The following is a 7,576-nucleotide window of genomic DNA, read 5'->3' as shown; positions in this document are numbered from 1 at the left end:
AAGCACTACGAGGAATTCAGAGCATCCTTCTGCAAAGGACTGTCATCGCACAGAAGAAAATGGTTTTTGCTGAAGTCAGAAATAGATGAAAGCTGTGAACATCCATTCAAGAGGGAGCTGGGCATGTTTAGAGCAGTGAGTGAATGTAGCCATGCAGTCATAAGAGAGATAATTGTGCATAAGATGGTGAGCTACCATACCAGGTGATTTGCATTTTCTGTTGCTAGAGGCAAGGTTTTGATGGACCATGTACTTTTCTCTAGGATATTATTACTCGTATGTCTCTAAGAAGTGCCCTCTGCTATCACAGCAGCCACAATAATAAAAAAGTAAGTTAATAATATTATTTATCCTGTAACCATCACTCATGTTTACTCTTCAATCACTTTTTTTTCCTCTTCCCACTATATCTCCCTCCTATTTGCATTTGAAGGTTAAAATCTTAACAAAGCTATTTAGTGTATAGGTCTTTTCCAGTTCCCACTGTCCCAGTACTGCTCTGTTGCTACATGCACAATGTATATACACATACCTAGACACGTGTGCCTAGATACTGTCTTCAGATCTTTCTCTTGTTATCTCCTCTATCTGCCCAAAACTCTGTTTGAAATCACTGTGCAAGATAGAGCCATAAGTCTCTCCATGTTTTGCCTCTAAAGGGGCATCCTTTTCAGATTCCTACTCAACCAACAGTTGCCAAAACAATGAAACTCAATCAGCAAAGTCACGACCTCCCTCAGATGCTTAAGCCACCTTTGCCCCAGCAGCATCTAAACTAGGATGTTCCTAATATCTCCAAATGGAGTCACAGTGATTTGTAAAAGGAGTTTAACTGAGACACAAGCTGACCTCCACTCCAGCCTGAGAAATCGGCCCATCACCACTCTTACATGTGCCCAAAGTTTCCTCCACCCTCCAGGCGAAGGAATGGCTGAGCGCAAGCCAGAGAAAAGACAGCAGTGGGCCTTGCAGGTGTGCTAACAGTCTGGTGGTGCTGAATCACACTACTTTCAATACAGTAAGCATAAGTGTAATACCTATTTGCCAAAAAATAGGAGACACAGAGAAAGTCAGCAACTTTTTCAATTATATCAACTATATAGAACAGGGGTCTGACTCCAAACAGAGCTCATAAAAGTTGACTACCAGGTTTTGTATTTATTTAGAAAATAAACCCTCTTCATTAAGCGGTCTGTTTGCCTTTACATTATTACTCTTTAGTCCCAACCAAAATAATCGTTATTGACCCAGACACAGTCCTCTACATGCAGCTGATGCAGCCAGGCAGACAAAAGATGGAAGTGGAGCATGAAGGTGAAGCCACACATCCATGTCCACCCAAACTCAGCACCAAGGCACAGCAGTCTTGGTCCCAGCTATAATAAAGCCTTTTCCAGTTCACACCATTCAGGAAACAAAACCCACACCTTCATTTCAGCCAACAGAGCAACATCAGTAGTTATCTAAAGAGAAGGCAACTGCCTCCCATCTGGTTCTGATGTGAAATCTGCTGGGTGGACTGCCTACGTTTCATGCCAGGTCTAGACCCACCACACGTACCTAAGGCACTCACTAAAGGCTACAGTCACCCCGGGCTCCCTCTTGCCAACGTCTCCACAGGGGCAGACACAGGAATCTCTAGGGACCAATTTAAACTACATAAAATCTGAATTGCTCCCTGAGAAGCCTATTGCCCTTCACTGCCTAAGGAGGAAAACCAGGTATCTGTCCCCTTAATGGATGCAGTTAAGTACCTTCTCTTAGACAGGATGCACCTGGGCCTTTCTGAGAATGTATTTGACTAGACATACACAAAATGGGTTAAGGTGGCTTACTTGCGATAGCATACGAGAAGCAATGAAAAAAGCCATAAATGCATCGTCACACACTGATAGTACCTATTCTCTGCATTTCTACTGCAGCCTCCTTCCTACAATCATGAAAAACTTTACAGAACCAGAAGTCTTGTCTATCTAGCAGAAATACACCATCTAGGAACCACTTTGGTGGGCCACTTTGGCCCACTTAGTGCACTTGTAAGACATCTTCTAACCATGAACACAAGTGCGAAACCACTTCACTCTTCATTTCCCTTAACACCTCAGCCTCAGTTTGCATTGATTGTTCACATCCCTGCACTAACGCTCTTCAAAATCCCACTTTAAACACACTGTTGTCCTGAAGAGTTTACAGTTTCCCTAGGCAAGGAAAGATAATCATTGCCTGTGTTCTGCAGAAGGGGAGCTGAGGCCTAGGAAGTTTTTATTGTACTGGTCACACTCAGTACTAAAACTTAGAGTTGTTTTTCCACTAAGGCATAGAACTATCACGATTCCATAACTTAAGTGGAGACAGAGCAAGACAATTCAGAGGCATTGGCTTTTTATAGGGCCATGGCTTTTGGCAAGACTGACGGCAACTAAGACTGGCCAAGAGCTATACAGAGTCCACTACTGAATTTTATCTGGTGCCTGGGAATGATGGCCAGGCAGCAGGTCAACAACACTGGGGCTGTTGCTTGCTTATGCCTACACTATTCAGACGTACTAAGTTACATACAGCAGCATGTAGCTGAGTTAGTTGTTTTAACTAGTCCCTGAAATGGCTAAGAATAAAAGCAGCTGTCAAATACACAAGATATTACCTTCTGCAGGCTAATTAAGGTCACACTGGTAGTCTCTGTTCATCAGGAAAGGAAACCACTCCTCGTGAGTTTCAGTTTAGTGCTTCTTCCGTAAATGTACTTGCCAAAATTTCCATACATTCGTAAGTGTGTAAATAGTGTATGTAAGAGTACAGTCTCTGGACTCCATGTATATATCAAGGATCTTTGGAAGCGTTACTTTAAGATCACACTTGCACTGACACCAACAACAGACCCACAACAAAACGGCAGTGGTTCAAAACATAATTTCACATGTTCAATATAGCTGCATTACATTCTCCAGTCTCAGTGCTGCAGAAAAGAGAGTTTCTACACTGAAATCCAGGCCTAAGATCATGCATGCCTCTGAAAAATATCCTAGTATTTCTAATTCTGCAGATGGGAAGACTGAGGGGCAATGACATGAAGTGAGCTGTACAATGTCAAACTGCCTGTGCTTCGGAGCACGGATGTAATATCTAGGGACCTGAATCTGACAACATTAACAGAAGTGAAAGAGAAAGTCTATTGCCAAACACCAAGGAATGAGAACAGCATCAAGTCCAAGTCTCTTGGGGGTAGAACCATATAGGTATTAAAGCTACCACCTCCACTAGCCATTTGGATCATGACAGCAAAGCCTAGACAGCCTCTTCCCTCTCTAGAACACCTATTCTAGGTGTACATGGAGTCCCTCACAGACACAACCGAGAATTTTCTTCTATGGACACATTTATAACACGTTAAATTGGAGCAATGCTGATTAACAGCAGGACTGCAAAGACGCCTGCACCTTCACCCCACTGAATGCACTACTATCTTTCTCATTCAAGGAATCACACCTTAAAAACACACATCCTTTCCCAACACACAGAATCTATCCGCCTTTCAATGCTCATTTACTAGCACTTACACAAAGAGGCAAGGTGGTAGGGGGGACAGAGAAGGACCTAGCACACAGGTTTGTTTCTCTGAAATGGTATTATAGGAAGATCAGTTGGGATAGGAAAAACACGAAATGAAATATCGAGGAAATAAATGAATTACAAAAACACCTGTTGTTGTATCAGTACTTTGAATTAAAGAGTTCCCCGTGTCCTTTAAGGAAGGCATTCTGTAGCAGTGGGAACTACAGTCTCCCTTAAGAACCCCATGCAGAAAGAAACTTCTTATAAGAGAGCCCAGTGGTTTTCCCCATGAGAAGATAAGGGCTTTTCACTTCTACCTTACTGAAAGAAAAATAGCTGTTGTCAATCCTTTAACACTCCTGTAATTAGTTAAAATGCAGGAATTCATCTTCAGTCATGTCTTGTTCTCCTTTGGACAAATTTATTTCCCTCTTCCACTCTGCCTCTTAAACCAAGATTCACTTCATTTGTTCAAAAGATAGGGCTGAAATCAAACCACAATTCCAAACACATTCGGCAACTAAGAAAATGCTAGCCAGTGCCAGCTTTAAAGGCTGATTCTGAAAGACATTAAGCAGTCTTAACGGCAGCCACGGAACACAAGGTCCTTTTGAAAAAAAAATCCCCTTTCTCTTCATCTGTGCTTATTACAGCTCTAGAGACTCAAATGAAAGTATTACTGCACCTGCAGCTTGTCGGAGAAACACACCCTTCTTCACACTGCTATCAAAACCAGGCCAACAACAAAAAAGAAGTAAAATTTTGTCTTGAAAACAATGAGGCTACAGGTGTGAGGGAGGTCATAATCCAAAGACAGTGCAGTTCACAAGTGAAAATGGGGACAGAACTCAGCCTGAGTTCTTTATGGCGATGGTAGATGAGGGCTGGCTTTAAATTTCTAGGCAGAATTTTGCAAAACTGAGGTCTGACAAATCCCCAAACCCAGCTTCTTTTGATTCATAAACCATGTAAATTTGGTCCAGAAAGCATAAAGATACAAACATAGAGGGCTGCAGTGCCATTTTAAGAGTTCAGTTTTCGTAGACTCGTTCATGAAGAAGTATATTAAACATGTTAAACAAGCTTTTTTTTATTTCTTTGTTAGGATATCATTAATGCTCCTTTGTTTTATTAGCATGGAGGGATATTCCCAGTATGCATGCCAGACTAGGATACCATACACTTCCATTTCGTCGTTATCTGAAAATGCTTTTCTTGCTGAATGCAAGTCCTACAGATAGGCGAGGGTAGAATCGCAATACAGTGCTCTTTGAACACTGCATGCCTTTTTTTTTCTAAATATGTCATTACTTCTAAGTGTTACCTCCTTCTTTGTAAAGACATTTACACTAGAAAGCTAAGAGTACTTTACAGCACCCTGCAAATTTCCATAAATAACAACTGGCCATGAGAGTTTCTTTTCACCTATTCCATAGAGGGGGACTTCCAGAGAAGAGCCAGAAAAGGTGGAGATCGTTTTAAAATGCTTCCCTCTGTCATTTCCAATATCCCGCCTAATTCGGCTAGGCCAAAATCTCACTTGAAGTGAGCTGAAGTAGAAGCTTTTTGTGTGTGTACGGAACTGTATCCAGCTGGGAGAGCAGTTAAATGCTTGCCCATCCCCTTAACTCTGGGCATGTTAAATTCAAGACGGAGAGAGCTGTTTTGACGTTCTTGGCTGGAAATCACTCTCCACACCTATACTTTAATGCATCTACTGTACGTGGTAGTTTGGCTGCTTTCTCTCACTACCATCTGTTCTGATGGCACAGTGCCTGCTCACAAGTTGAATGATATATAGGTGCCAAGCAACAATGTGTTTTGATGGGGAGAGTGCACAACACTGCAATTGTCATCTCTTGTGCATGAAGGCCACACTCTGTGCCAGCAATGAAACATTGGCACTTTGTATCTCCATACACTTGTTCACACCTGTTGGCACTTACATGCCAAAAAAGGAATACTTGAACAAGGGAGTTTGGAGGCTTGCTTAACTCCCTACTAGGAATCAGCATTACCTGGAAGTATACTCAGCCCCTGGCTCAATCATCATTCCGTGCCTCAAACAGACACTGGGTCACAGCCTAGAATATTTCTGTGGGTCTTCACCTTAATATTTTCCTAGATCTTGTTTGAAGGGAAGAATAAACTATCTGCTCATTCAGATGAAAATTGACCGGACCAGACAAGTCTCTTCTCTTCCATGCTGGTCCCATCCAGACATTTAAGTGCGAGCTTATGCAAACCTTATATTTTTCTCATGCCTCAGCTAAGGACCCAATTTTAACGTTTATTTCACAAGGTCTTCCACAAACACACCCAAGCTTGCCACAGGTCCATGCCAGCATCTCTTCTTTCCACATTTCCATAGTCAGGTGGATCACCACCCCAACCTCACGTATAAACTCTGTTTTTTTGGTGTTCAGATCAGTCCCTCTTCACTGGTGAGGTTTAACCACATGCACCTATCATTCAGCTCCACGAGTAAAGCTTCTTCTTGTGGCTTCTAAAGTAGCAACGATTTGTACTGATGGAACAGAATGTCAAGAAAGAAAGTTAATGCAAGACATCACAGATGAGTTTACCATGCTTTTAAAAAGTGGTATGTTTGGGGGAAGGGAGAGTTTCCAGTCCCTGCACTGGGTGTACACAGACATTCAGTGACTTAGGGAGGAAAAGAACTTCCACACACTAGCTAGAGCTTAAACACACAATTTCTTGGGGAGTGTGGAAAGACCTGGAAATGTGCAGGGACTGGATCAGAGCATTCTGCTCTAGGAAATAATAAAAAAAAAATTTAAATCTTAATCTTAATACTTACCTTTAGCTGAACAGATAACAAAAATCAGATTTTTTGCATATCCTTGTAGCTAAGGAAACAGCTTTGCTGAGAAGGTGAAGCGTAGGGGCGGGTAATGGGGCTTTGCTGGTAACATCTGGCAAAAGAGACCAAGAAAAGAACGTGGGAGGCTCCATCAGTAGCACACAGACCCATGCAGGTTCCAAGTATCTTTAGCAAAGACCAGTAGGAAGCAGGAAATCAGTAAAATGTTTCCCTGTTAAAAAACCTTCGGAGAACTGGCCATAAGAGGTGGAAATTGCTTCAAAATGCTTTTATCTCTTTCTACCATTGTATGCCTAATTTGACTTGTTCAAAATCTTATTGCAAATAGTACTTACAGTGCAAGCTTTTGTTTATGAGAAAATGAATCCAGCTGGGAGTCTAGGTAACAGTTGTGCATCACCTCAGCTCAGCATGTCAATAAATGGTGGAGAGACTGGAGAGCACGGAGAGCGGCTTTCCAGCAATGTGTTGTCACATCCGTGCAACAACTGGATTCAGAACCCAGAGCTGGAGCATTTTCAGTGGGTGCTTTTGCTAGACATTGCTTTGGGCGTGGGTGTGGGTTTTGTCGCAAGTGTACATGCCCAAGGCTATCTGTACATTTTTATTAGACTACTGAGCATTGTAAGATCATAATTGTTGACTACTACAAGCCTGGCTTGTAAATACAGATGGAGAGTCTGAAAGGCTGTAGAGGTCCTCTCCAGCTTCCATTGTGGCTGTATGCACTTGGTCAGAGGGAGGAGATCTGTTAAAGACATCAGCCTTTGCTCTGCAGGAATAGAACCAGTAGCTTCTGGTTTCCCTGAGCAAGGCATAGGTGACTTGGGGCTAATCACCCAAGTCCTGTATACCTTACGCGCATACTCAGTAGGAAATAAGAGAGATGCAGTCATATGACTTACTGCATATTTGCTGCCAGCCGTTACCGGGTAACTGCTATTTCACTTCTATGAAATATCATAACTATGTAAATAACTCAAGTAATAATTGTAAATGGATGACTGTACTAAGGGAGGTGGGGGCAGGAGCCATAACTGCGCAGCTGCTATGGCTATGAAAATTCAACCTTAAGCAGCCTAAACATTCATTTTACAGTGTACACCACTGATTACTTAATTATATCTAAAATATAAGTCAGACTCACTAAAAACCCCAGGGAGTAAATTACAAACAACT

Source organism: Opisthocomus hoazin, chromosome 2, assembly GCF_030867145.1.
Source record: "Opisthocomus hoazin isolate bOpiHoa1 chromosome 2, bOpiHoa1.hap1, whole genome shotgun sequence".
Classification (NCBI taxonomy): domain Eukaryota; kingdom Metazoa; phylum Chordata; class Aves; order Opisthocomiformes; family Opisthocomidae; genus Opisthocomus; species Opisthocomus hoazin.
This window is presented reverse-complemented; position numbering follows the sequence as displayed.